At 50.8% G+C, this 12,733-nt stretch overlaps 3 protein-coding genes and 3 non-coding genes across 13 annotated transcripts in view; 2 read left to right on the top strand and 4 right to left on the bottom strand.

Annotated features, from left to right (window-relative positions):
• Nucleotides 1-12,733, bottom strand: part of LOC102934153 (zinc finger protein 135) — a 190,519-nt gene that overhangs the window by 28,684 nt on the left and 149,102 nt on the right. The gene's annotated exons all lie outside the window — the stretch shown is intronic.
• Nucleotides 1-12,733, bottom strand: part of LOC102943236 (zinc finger protein 883) — a 2,438,435-nt gene that overhangs the window by 2,361,264 nt on the left and 64,438 nt on the right. The gene's annotated exons all lie outside the window — the stretch shown is intronic.
• The window catches only part of LOC114020163 (zinc finger protein 501), a 1,907,800-nt gene that overhangs the window by 1,864,628 nt on the left and 30,439 nt on the right, over nt 1-12,733 (top strand). For 2 of the 8 annotated variants that reach the window (XM_043537382.1, XM_043537379.1), the window contains exon 1: nt 11,123-11,299. The exons of 4 other annotated variants lie outside the window; for them this stretch is intronic. The gene's annotated coding sequence lies outside the window, so the exon portion shown is untranslated. 2 more of the 8 variants (XM_027817860.3, XM_043537378.1) reach the window with 1 other exon arrangement.
• Nucleotides 317-389, bottom strand: TRNAM-CAU. The gene has a single exon. It is a non-coding gene; the product is annotated as a tRNA-Met (tRNA).
• Nucleotides 4,302-4,373, bottom strand: TRNAA-UGC. Its single transcript has one exon. It is a non-coding gene; the product is annotated as a tRNA-Ala (tRNA).
• Nucleotides 10,744-10,815, top strand: TRNAQ-UUG. Its single transcript has one exon. It is a non-coding gene; the product is annotated as a tRNA-Gln (tRNA).

Below are 12,733 nucleotides of genomic sequence, written 5' to 3'. Positions count from 1 at the left end.
GCAAAAGGTCTCTTGTAAGGTATCATTACAAAGCTTATAATCTACTGTGTGTTTTCATCCTATTTGTATGAATGTATCATTCTTGTGTCTGAAACTAGAAATATGAACTATAACTCTGAGGTCCTGTTGTAATTATGCAAAGTGTGGGCCATTAGTGGTGGTTTGGAACGTTGATGGCTCTATGGAGAATACGAACTCCATAGAGAAGGAAAAGTTAATGCCTTAGAAAAGTCTGTGTGTGTGTGTGTGTCTAGAAACCACTCTCCTATAGTTTCTTTTCTCTGATTTCCTTTAGAGAAGCTGAAGCAGGAAGAATTGCCTTCTCTGAGGCTTGAACTCAGGACCTTCAGATTATGAGACTGACATGCTGCCAACTGCACTAAGAAGCCTTGGAAAAGCTTTAGGTTCAGTGCATATGGGACCGTCCTACAGCAGTGATTGGGGCAGAGAAGGAGCCAAGGGGTGTGCTGGAAGAAGCAGGGAGATCTGGTGCCCAGAGGCCTGTCCTGGCAGCTTTCTCAGTAGCAAATAAATCAATTCTCCCTACCAGCAAACAATCTACCAGAAATGGTGGCAGTATGGGACAGGGGGTGTTCCCAAGTCAGGGACCCACTTCCACATTTTAGAACTTACTCTCATTACCCTAGGATGGCACTTTCTATGTGAATTGTGCAAAGCAAGTGGGGGAAGTTATATGTGTAATAGAAACCAGTGCTGTAGGTAAGGCTTGAACTCATAACCCCAGCAGCAGTCCCCTTTGCACTAACCAGTTGCACCACTGCAGGTGCTCTTAGGCAGCGTTGGGAAGTAGGCCGTTACCAGTCTCTGTGGTTCACACCTTTGCCTGGTAATTGAAAGGCGGATGGTTCAAACCTAACTAAAGACGTGGCTTTTCAGCAATGAGAATCCAGTACATTTTAACAGGAAGAAAATCTCCTCTATTCTGGTTTAGCCCCATTTGACTTCTTCTACCCGTCTTCTCCCAACCCCTGTCTCTTTCCTTCCCCATTGGGGCCTTGCAGAGAGGAGCCCCAGTCAGTCTCTGTCACAGAGAGTCTGTGTCCCATAAAGGGAGGGAGGGGTCACTGTAAAACATGGATAATGGGGAAGGGAGGGGTGCGTGGTTAGGGGAAGAAAGGGTGGAGAACTAACAGTGGGGCCCAGAGAGATTCCCCCACAGATCGGGGACATCCCCTGCTGCCCACCATCAGCCAGCTGTGGAAAGAACAACTTGGGATTGCTTGGGGAAGCCACTTTTAAAAACACAAGTATAACATGCTAATTACATTTTAATAAGACCAACGGCTCCTGAAACCCAGTGTTACAATCACTGGGATGACTTTGTCCTGATATTTTACCGGCTGCAGCCACAAAGTGAGTCAAATTACAGCTCCCGTTCGGAGTCAATGCACACAGAAGAATCCGGAGGCTCTTAATTCATTAGGTTCTGCTGCCATTTCATTTCTATCCTGTTCCAAGATTTATCGTTGTGCAAAGAAATGTTAGGCCCTTGGGAGTGTTCTCCCGGTCCCGCCTGCCTCCCTGGGCAATTTAAAGGGCCTGGGACCCCCACCACCATCACCAGCAGCACAAGGCGGCTAAGGCGGCTTCCTGCCCGCTCTCGCTCCACGTGGCGTGCCACTCTCGGAAGCAGCTGGCACGTCCCTGCGGCCCCTGGGGTGGGGGTATCTCCACCCGCTGCCCCCACCCTGAGTGCCAACTCTGCCAACTGTGGCAATGGGAGCTGCGGGGGTGGAGTCTGCGGGCAGCGGTGTGCAGAGATGCCCCCAGCCCTCCTGCTTGGGAGCTGCTGCCAGAGGGGGGTGTGGGTTGCTTTTCGGAGATGCCCAAGGTAAACGCTGCACCCCTCACCCACTCCCACACCCCCAACCCCCTGCCCCATTCCAGACCCCACACCCACACCCAAACTCTCTCCAAGAGCATGCCCCCCACACCCCCTCCTGCACCCCAACTCCCTGCATGAGCCAAGACCCCACACCCAGACTCTCTCCCAGAGCCTTAGGCAGGTGTGAGGGGTGGGGGCAGGACTTGATCTCATTCTGGGCACCACCAAAAATTATACAAACCTGCCGCCCCTGTCCAACCCAACCTTCTGCTGATGCACCTCAGCCCCCACCCGTGCAGGGTTGGAAGCTTGCATTGCTTAAATTCCAGGACACTGGGGGATTTCAGCTCCCCTTTGTCCAGAGGGAACCTGTGTGTTAAAGTGCTAAAGGAGTTGGTGGATGTGATTGCAGAGCCATTGGCCATTATCTTTGAAAACTCATGGCGATTGGGGGAGGTCCCAGAAGACTGGAAAAAGGCTAACGTAGTGCCCATCTTTAAAAAAGGGAAGAAGGAGGATCCTGGGAACTACAGGCCAGTCAGCCTCACCTCAGTCCCTGGAAAAATCATGGAGCAGGTCCTCAAGGAATCAATTCTGAAGCACTTAGAGGAGAGGAAAGTGATCAGGAACAGTCAGCATGGATTCACCAAGGGCAAGTCATGCCTGACTAATCTAATTGCCTTCTATGACGAGATAACTGGCTTTGTGGATGAAGGGAAAGCAGTGGACATGTTGTTCCTTGACTTTAGCAAAGCTTTTGACACTGTCTCCCACAGCATTCTTGCCAGCAAGTTAAAGAAGTATGGGCTGGATGAATGCACTATAAGGTGGATAGAAAGCTGGCTAGATTGTCGGGCTCAATGGGTAGTGATCAGTGGCTCCATGTCTAGTTGGCAGCCAGTATCAAGTGGAGTGCCCCAGGGGTCGGTCCTGGGGCCGGTTTTATTCAATATCTTCATAAATGATCTGGAGGATGGTGTGGATTGCACCCTCAGCAAGTTTACAGATGACACTAAACTGGGAGGAGTGGTAGATACGCTGGAGGGTAGGGATAGGATACAGGGGGACCTAGACAAATTGGAGGATTGGGTGAAAAGAAATCTGATGAGGTTCAACAAGGACAAGTGCAGAGTCCTGCACTTAGGACGGAAGAATCCCATGCACCGCTACAGACTAGGGACCGAATGGCTCGGCAGCAGTTCTGCAGAAAAAGATCTAGGGGTTACAGTGGATGAGAAGTTGGATATGAGTCAACAGTGTGCCCTTGTTGCCAAGAAGGCCAACGTCATTTTGGGATGTATAAGTAGGGGCATTGCCAGCAGATCGAGGGACGTGATTGTTCCCCTCTATTCGACATTGGTGAAGCCTCATCTGGAGTACTGTGTCCAGTTTTGGGCCCCACACTACAAGAAGGATGTGGAAAAATTGGAAAGAGTCCAGCAGAGGGCAACAAAAATGATTAGGGGACTGGAACACATGACTTATGAGGAGAGGCTGAGGGAACTGGGGATGTTTAGTCTTCGGAAGAGAAGAATGAGGGGGGATTTGATAGCTTTCAACTACCTGAAAGGGGGTTCCAAAGAGGATGGCTCTAGACTGTTCTCAGTGGTAGCAGATGACAGAACAAGGAGTAATGGTCTCAAGTTGCAGTGGGGGAGATTTAGGCTGGATATTAGGAAAAACTTTTTCACTAGGAGGGTGGGGAAACACTGGAATGCGTTACCTAGGGAGGTGGTGGAATCTCCTTCCCTAGAAGTTTTTAAGGTCAGGCTTGACAAAGCCCTGGCTGGGATGATTTAGTCGGGGATCGGTCCTGCTTTGAGCATGGGGTTGGACTAGATGACCTCCTGAGGTCCCTTCCAACCCTGATATTCTATGATTCTATGTTTCTCCCCACTCCCGAAAAGGTTCTTGTCCATAGGATAACTGTAGGGGGGCTGGGTTCCTCTGTGTCTTTTCTCTCTCTAGGACAGGCCAGGGTGCCTAGAACTGGGGCATCTGAGCACCCAGGACCTTCTGTGGAGCTGCCATTCCCCTTCCCTTTCTATGGTCTCATCTGTCATTGACTCCAGACTTTTTTCTATCCATCGTCAGCACCATCCCAAGCCAGCTGCACTCGCCTCAAAAGGACAGCGTCCCCTTGTGGGTGTAAATCACTGCCACCTCTCCTCTCTGATCACCGACTGCCCCTCCGTTTCCTTGCCCCTCAGTCTGGGCAGATGGGACCTTTCCCTCCAGTGCTGGAGGATTCTCCCTTCTCATCCACCATTGTCCCAAACAGCACAGCAGGTGGGAATCTTAAAAGTACCAAGGTGACTTCGGAGCAGAAACCCCCCCAGACCTTCCATGCAATTGGCACTTGCCCCTCATGGAGCAGGATTGAAACTCGTGCAAGGAGACTGGTGGGCCACATCCCTGCTGGGCATGAGCAAAGCAGCCGGGTGAAAAGAGAATTTGGAGATGCTGGGGATTGAACCCAGGGCCTCATACATGCAAAGCATGCGCTCTACCACTGAGCTACATCCCCAGATGGGTTACAGTTGCTATGGGTTACGCTCAGATCCTTCCTGTTTCCAGAGCGTCTGGGAGCCTAAAAGCAACATGAGGAACACATTCCCTTCTCTGAGGGCCAAATCTGCTCTCCTGGAGGTTGCTGGTTCATAGGGGGCAGCCAGATTCAATGTGTGGGGCAGAGAGAGTGCCTGCCCTGGACTCAGGGGCAGAGATACACTCAGCCCTCTCCCCTGCATTGGCGGGGGGAGGGTGCTGCAATCCTCTGCTGGAAGGTCATGGTGGTGGGGGGCTCAGTGAGCAGCTCAACACCTGACCCTGCTGGCAGAAGTGGTGTGGGGAGCTCCAGGTGTTTCTAGGATCTGCTATTTCCACTTGCCTGTAAAGTCCAGCTTTCCCCGGCACATTCACTGCAGTGCAATTGGGTCACTGTTTCCGTGGCTCTACAGCAAAGACTCACTCCCGGTTTCCCATCTATCTGCAGCACGATCAGCCTGTGTCAGTGGTTAATGAGGTGGATCTAGTCGTAGATGGTTATTCATTCCCCACCTTGACAATTCAGACAGTCCCTTTCCTCCTGAAATCCCCAGCACCTCAGTGATCCCGGGAGCAGGGGTTGGGGTTTCCCTGAGGGCCTGAGATTTTGAGGGTCCTTTTTTCCCTCAGCAGGGAGTGAACTCAGCTTTTCCCCCATCCCAGACATTCCATGAAATAACTGTAGCAGCATAAAGAAAGAGGGGAGGGAACATCTCACGGCCAGGGCTGGAGGTGCCCAGGGCCCCCTGCTTCTCCATTGTTTCCATCGCAGAAGAGGAAGGTTCCACGGAATTTGACACCCTGCTTTGCACGAGGGACAGAGAAAGATCTTGCTGTTCCTGTGTCTGTGCAAAGAAAATTGTGCTTCTGTATGAAAGAGAGGCGGGAAATCGCCCCATGGTGGGACAATATCCTCAGGATTAAGAGCAAAGGACTCAGGCTGAGAACTGATTTCACTCCACTCATCTGGGATTTAACAAATTGTCTTCCATGGAGAGATTGCAAACTTGTGACATTGCTCCAGACTCTGGGGGTTCGGGCTGCTTTAACTCATGGTAAAAATGTGAACTTGATTCCAAGAAGGGAGAGAGGAGAAGCCTGAAGCTGACTTTAGTTCCAGGCTGGGGTCTCCTGGATGGGTGGAAACTTCCTTTGCTGCACCAGGGGACAGCAGCTACTGGCGACATCCCAGGGCTGAGATGAAAGGGGAATGTTGCATGGACTTTACCATACAGGCCCCATCCTGCTTCTCAGAGCCCACAGGAGAGACTCTAGAGACGGGCGAGTCATTTCTCAGAAGAGCTGCTAGGACTCCTTCCTGCCAACAATTCACACCTCCTGCTCCCCCCGCCCCTCAAATTTTTCTGCTCCAAAGGCTCCTGAATGCTGAGAATGGGGAAGGGGCGGGGGTCACTCCACCATCTGAAATGAAAGGGATGCTCCTGGATGGGAAGGAAAGAACAGAAAGTGACGAGAGAGAAAGAAACCGAAAAAAAAAAATACCTCTTCTCTCTCCCTTTCCCCTCCCATCAAGATATGTGATGAATGGGGAAACTCCCCTCCCCAGGAACAATGAAGAAAACAGAAAAAGATTCACCACAAACTGGACAGCAACAGACTTGGTTGCATCATGTCGCAGTGAGACAAAGAAGCTGGAATTGTGGGTTCTGCTTAAGGTGACCAGACAGCAAGTGTGAAAAACCGGGATGGGGGGTGGGGGGTAATAGGAGCCTATACAAGAAAAAGACCCAAAAATCAGAACTGTCCCTATAAAATCGGGACATCTGGTCGCCCTAGTTCTCCTCTCAAGAATTCAAATCACGTGCAGCATTGAAAGCAAGCCCCAGGCTGATCAGCAGGTGAGTCTGAATTAGCATGAAACTTCCAAGTGTGTCAGACAGTCAGCCTTCCAGGAGGGGCGGGGAAATCAAACTCTGGTCTCCTGTAGCAGGAGCAGGGATACTCACCGCTATCTCATCAAGCAGGTAGCTGCCTTTCAACAGACCCCTAGGAGAGGGAGCGCTGGGGGATCTGCAGTTTTCGCACTGGGGAGGAGGGCCAGACTAGTGGGGCTGTCTCAGGACGCACCAGTGGCTCTAGGTCACATGTTGGGGGGCACGTGTCAGTAGGGGCTACAGGATGGGGGCTCTGGTTAAAATGAAACTGCACGAAAAACTCCTGCTTTGCTTCAGGGAAAGGCCCTACTTCGGCCTCTCCCCATTTCATGAAAATCTCCATCTCTACCCCGCCCCTCAGAAACCCCCTCTCTCCCTTGGGTATTTTCATGGTTTCTTCCTTTTTTCATGGTCTTGTACAAATATTTTTACCGTGGAAATGATCAAGTACATTTTAAATGAGAAAAACAGTCAAACAACACATCTGTCTCTCCTTCACCACGCATAGTGTTGTTAGGGTCCTTCATTTTCAGGTTCTATTTTATTTAATTTTTCCCGGGAATTGATTAGTGTTTATTACCACCACCACAAAAACAGGCGAAAATCAGTGCAAACAACTATTAATAATGTTTCTGGGTAAATCTCGGGGTTTATTCTGGTGGATGGAAAGACGGGGGGGAAAAGTATTTAGTAGATGAATGCTTTGAATTCCATTCATTGATGTGGTTTGCTGCAGAACCAAAACAGAACTCAAAACAAAATGAGTTTAAGAAAACAGTCTCTCTCTAATCCCCAAATAAAACTTTTCGTTTGAATGAACAGGTTACTGGTGCAGACTTACAACTATTAGGCTATACATATTGACATTTAATAACTGGGGCCACACCATTTGCAGCGCATCCACTCAGCTTCATCCTTTTCTCCTGTTGCTAACAGCTTGAAATGTGCACGTGATGAGCGTGAGATTCATCAGTACGTTCAGAGGTGCACCGCTTCGGAGCTGGCGTGCATGCCTGTTTGTTTATTGTGTGTATCTTCTAGATCGGGGTGGGCAAACTACAGCCCGCCGGCCGAATCCGGCCCATCAGGGCTTTGGATCCAGCCTGCAGGATTGTCAGCCCAGTGGTGCCACAGGGCTAAGGCAGGCTCCCTGCCTGTCCTGGCCCTGCACCGCTCCTGGAAGCGGGGGACGGTGCCTGCAGGCAAGAGCACCACGTCCCTGCAGCCCCTGGGGGATGGGGGAGCAGAGGGTGCCGCAAGCTGCTGTTGCCTGCAGGCACCGCCCCTCCCCCGCCCCCGCAGCTCCCATTGGCTGGGAATGGGGAACCGCGGCCAATGGGAGCTTTGGGGAAGGTACCTGCAGGTGAGGGCAGTGCGCGAACCCTCTTCTCCCCTTCCCCAAGGGGCCACAGGGACGTAGTGCCGGCCATTTCCAGGAGTGGCGCGGGGCCAGGGCAGGCAGGGAGCCTGCCTTAGCCCTGCTGCGCATCGCTGCCATCCCGGAGCAGTTCCAAGTAGGTAGCACCAGGCCGGAGCCCGCACCCTGAACCCTCCTGCACTCCGCATCCCAACCCCCTGCCCTGAGCCCCCTCCTGCACCCCTCCCTGCACCTCAACCCCCTGCCCTGCGCCCCCTCCCACACTCTGCACCCCTCCCTGCACCCCAATGCCCTGCCCTGAACCCCCTCCTGCACCCCAACCCTCTGCCCTGAGCACTTTCCCACACTCTGCACCCCCTCCTGCACTTGAACCCCCTGCCCTGAGCCCCTTCCTACACTCTGCACCCCCTCCTACAACCCAACCCCCACCCTGAGCCTCCTGCCGCACCCCTCCTGCACTCCGACCCCTTGCTCTGAGCCCCTTCCTGCACACTGCACTCCCTCCCACACCCCGCACCCCAACCCCCTTCCCCAGCCCTACATTCATGGCCCTGCATACAATTTCCCCACCCAGATGTGGCCCTGTTCTAGACTTATTCAGAGCCTTTCTTCAACAGGCGGCTTTGCATATACACACAGACTCATGTATTATCGTAATACATCTATTTCACACAATGTATTGTATTTCCCTAATAAAACAAGTTATTTTTTACATAATTAAATTATACAAAAGCAGGGTGAAAATCAGAAAAAAATGAACCACGCTTTTTGTAGAACCCAGGAATTTTTCAGTTAAAATGGGCTTAAACTGAAAACGAAGAAGCTTAGAATTGTGTCTGAATTTTTCTAGTCCAGGTGATCAGGGTCACCCCTACATTCACTGTGGGGCAGAACTAAACTTCACTGGCAGCAGCGAGGGAGGAAGGTTGGAACCGAGCTGTCTGGGAAATATTTTAATCTTTCTTTTTTTCTTTTTCTTTTTTTTTTTTAAATTAAATCAATGCAGCTTCCACTCCTCGAACTCTCCCAAGGAAATAACGTTTCTGTGCAAAGTACCCAAAACTTTTAACAATAAGAAGTGACATGAAATAGCCACACCATGGCGCCAGAACCTAAGGATTGAGAAGCCATGTGATTATTGAATGTGCATTGATGCTGAAAAGGGAGGTGTTTTGTCTTTGGCTCCCCTTCTCCCTGTGCTGAGCGCTAAACCCCACTCTTCTCCCAGAGAACTAAAACCCAGGAATCCTGACTCAGCCCCCCTGCTCTAGCCCACGAGACCCACTCCCTGTGACAAAGGAGGAGCTCAGAGACCCCTGTGCTGTCCCCTCGCCTCCGTGCCCGTGTCGCACTTGAAACCCAATGGGGTTTCCTTGGGCAGTTTTGAATCTTGCGCCCAGGAAGGGGGTGATTTTAGGGGCAGGTTCCAAACAGCGCAATGAACCAGCCGGATGGGGCAGCAGGTATCCGTGTCGGAGCCATTGAAATAATCAGCAACGTACTTCAGGGAAACGGTTATTGGTGAAGTGTCAATGGAAGGTCGGAATCTGATCATGTCAGTTCACACTGGAGGGTGCTGTGATGGTTTTAAATTTGTCATCCAAACCTAGCCGCCCCCTAGCACAGGTTTTAACCTCTTCTTCTCTTATGGTTGCTCATTATCAGAGAAGGGGAAAGAAAGAGGAATAGAAACGGAGGGTGTAACAAAAATGACAGCGCTGGGGACAAAAATACTGAAGTTTAGAACCCCAGGTCATTTGCTTTCCTTTAATTATAATTAAGGCTACATTTTCATCGTGGGTATTTTTAGTAAACATCAGGGACAGGTCATGGGCAGTAAAAAAAAAAATTCAGGGCCCCTGACCTGTCCATGACTTTTACTAAAAATACCAAAGAATAAAACTTGGAGGGGGGGGGCTTCCCGGGGGCCCTGTGGATGCTGGGGGAGAGTGGCCCGGCTGCTTGGGGGTGGATGGCACATGGCCTGGGACCCCCGCTGGTGCCGGGGAATGGAGGGTTGGTGGGGCCAGCAGGCTTCCTACCTGGCTCCACACCTCCCCCACTCCCCCAGCAGCAGCAAAGATTGGGTGGGGGAGGGGACAGGGAGTTGGGGCATGGAACAGGGTGAGGCAGGCTCTGGGTGCTGCTTACCTGGGGGGCTCCCCAGAAGGGGCAACATCCCCTCGCTCAGCTGCTAGGCGGACGCATGGCCAGGCAGCTCTGCACGCTGCCTCTGCCTGCAGGCACCGCTCCCGCAGCTCCCATTGGCCGCAGTTCCCGGCCAATGGGAGCTGCAAAGTCAGCGCTCTGGGTGGAGGCAGGGTGCACAGCTGCCTGGCCACTCCTCTGCCTAGCAGCTGAGCAAGGGGAATGTCACCCCCTTCAGGGAGCCCTCAAGGTAAGAGCCACCCAGAGCCTGCCTCACTCTGTTCCCTGCCCCTGCCCCCTCCCACACCCAAATCCAAACTTTGACCTCTGTGACAAACTCCCAACCTTAATTATAATGTGCTGATTAACTGTTAACCTTCATTTCAAAAACCTCTCTCGATATATTTGTTAGAGAAAAGCTGGGGACTGGTGAGGGGAAGGGCACTTCTTAGTCATTGTTGTGTTCAAAACATGTTTTGACAAAACATCTTTTTAATTCAAACCAAGGGAAGTGTTTCTTCACACAACACACGGTCAACCTGTGGGACTCCTTGCCAGAGGACGTTGTGAAGGCCAAGACTATAACAGGGTTCAAAAAAGAACATGATAAATTCATGGAGGACAGGTCTATCAATGGCTATTAGCCAGGATGGGCGGGGATGCTGTCCCTAGCCTCTGTTTGCCAGAAGCTGGGAATGGGCGACAGGGGATGGATCTCTTGATGATCACGGTTCTGTTCACTCCCTCTGGGGCACCTGGCATTGGCCATTGTCAGAAGACAGGATACCAGGCTAGATGGACCTTTAGTGTGACCCAGTTTGGCCATTCTTACGTTTTTATATTCATGATCAGAACAAACCCTGCCCTCTCTGAGGGCCAAACTGTGCACCTTCAGATTAGGACACTGATACATTTTTCCCATTATTCCTGGTTCTGTGGTGTAATGGGCAGCACTTTGGACTTTGAATCCAATGATCTGAGTTCAAATCTCAGTAGAACCATGTCTTGAGTTGCTTTCTTTCTACGTCCCATTGTAAAGAAAAAACTCATAGCAGTCGGTGAGCCAGTTTTCCTTCCCTTTTCGAAAAGTCACTGAAGATTTTGCATGAGTGAGGGAGCAGCAGGGACGACACCAGCGCTAAGACTGGGCAGAGATTCCTAATTAACATCCCCATTTCCAAACTGCTGCTAAGATCCACACGCACGCTCAGATTGGCTTGAGAATGGCTCGGCAACCAGTGCAGGGACAATTGTTTAGGGACACTTCTGAAAGTGCTAGCCAGGTGCCAGAGCGTGTGTGTCTGTAAATACAGACACATGGGTGGTGAGCAGAGAGGGGGGCTGGCTGCGGCCGGAGAAGGCCCTGCCTTGCCCCAGTGATCGCTGCTGCAGCGAGGGTTAGTGTTTGCAGGACACACACAGGAAGGGGCTGGAGCAGCTGGGAGGAGCGAGGAGGAACTGGGGAGAACAAAGGACCGAGACCAGGTATTGTTACAAGCCGCTGCTCCCAGCAGGAGCAGCTGTTGATTCCCCAGCTGGGGAGAGACCAGCATTCAAGCTTCTTGTGTCTCCAGCTGAAGTGGGGGGAAGTTTCTCCAGCTGGAGCCAGCCCATAGGGCAGCCCTGGGCTCTGCAGACACCAAGCCTGAGCCGGAGACTCCAGGTAATTGAGAGAGACCCTGGGGGTAATTGAGAGAACTGGGCACGGGCAGGAAAGTGACTCTGGGCACGGAAGGATCCTGAGCTCTCACAGCTTCTGCAGATCTGCTCCCTTGGTGCTAATGAATTTGCGGGGAGGGATCTTAGCTGCAAAGGAAACTCCCACCCTCAGGCTGCCTCCAAGCTCCGGCCAGGATCTGCCCCAGAGAGGAAAAATGTGGGGAAAGAAATCGGGCCCCAGTGGGGGGTTCCCCTTTGTGTGTCTGGAGGTGGAGGTGTCAGGGAGGGGAAAGACAGTGTGACAGGCTGGAGACTGAACGACCTCTGTGCAGGCAGAGCATCCCTGCAGGGGGAAGAACAGGACCCTCTCCTCTCAAACGTCCATAAAAGTCTCTCCAGTTCTTCCTCCTTTTCTCCCCAATTATTAGCCAGGCCCAGCTGCCGCCGCCTCCACCCACAACTGCCCCAAGCAAGTCCCTCCCCAGCTATTACTTGCCAATTACCTGTCCATCCCCTGCTGGCTCCTTCCCAGCTTAAAGCAGCTGTAAAAAGGTTGCCCTGCTGAACGGTGGGAGGTGGTCAGGTGATGGTAGTTTATTAACCATGCCTATGTGATCCCTTCAAACCTTACCAATTTTCCCCTCTAGCTAATGACTAGAATCCCCCAGATCTTGGTGTTTTCCCTCTCATATAATCAAATATTTAAGTTTTGACCCATTTTCTCCCCAATTCCCAAAGACTGATATAAAATACTAGGGCGGTTGAATGATTTTAAAAAAAAATTGTGATTAATTGCACAATTGAAAAATAACGATTAATCACTGTTTTAGTCACGCTGTTCACAATAATAGAATACCCTTTGTTTAAATATTTTTGGCTGTTTTTTATATTTTCAAAACTATTGGTTTCAATTACTACACAGACTACAAAGCGCACAGGGCTCACTTTATATTATTGTTTTTATTACAAATATTTGTACCGTAATAAAGAAGCAAAATAAATAGTATTTTTCAACTCGTCTCATACAGGTACTGCAGTGAAATTTCTTTCTGGTGAAAGTGCATTGCAGGGTGGGGAATTACAGGTAGGACCTCATAAATGTAAAAAATAATGTAAAATGTCTTAGCGATTGGCTGAACAAGAAGTAGACTGAGTGGACTTGGAGGCTCTAAAGTTTTACATTGTTTTATTTTTGAGTGCAGTTACATAACACAAAACATTCTACATTTGTAAGCTGCACTTTCATCACAAATAGATTGC

The sequence above is a fragment of the Chelonia mydas genome, chromosome 28 (genome assembly GCF_015237465.2).
Source record: "Chelonia mydas isolate rCheMyd1 chromosome 28, rCheMyd1.pri.v2, whole genome shotgun sequence".
NCBI lineage: Eukaryota > Metazoa > Chordata > Testudines > Cheloniidae > Chelonia > Chelonia mydas.
This window is presented reverse-complemented; position numbering and strand designations above follow the sequence as displayed.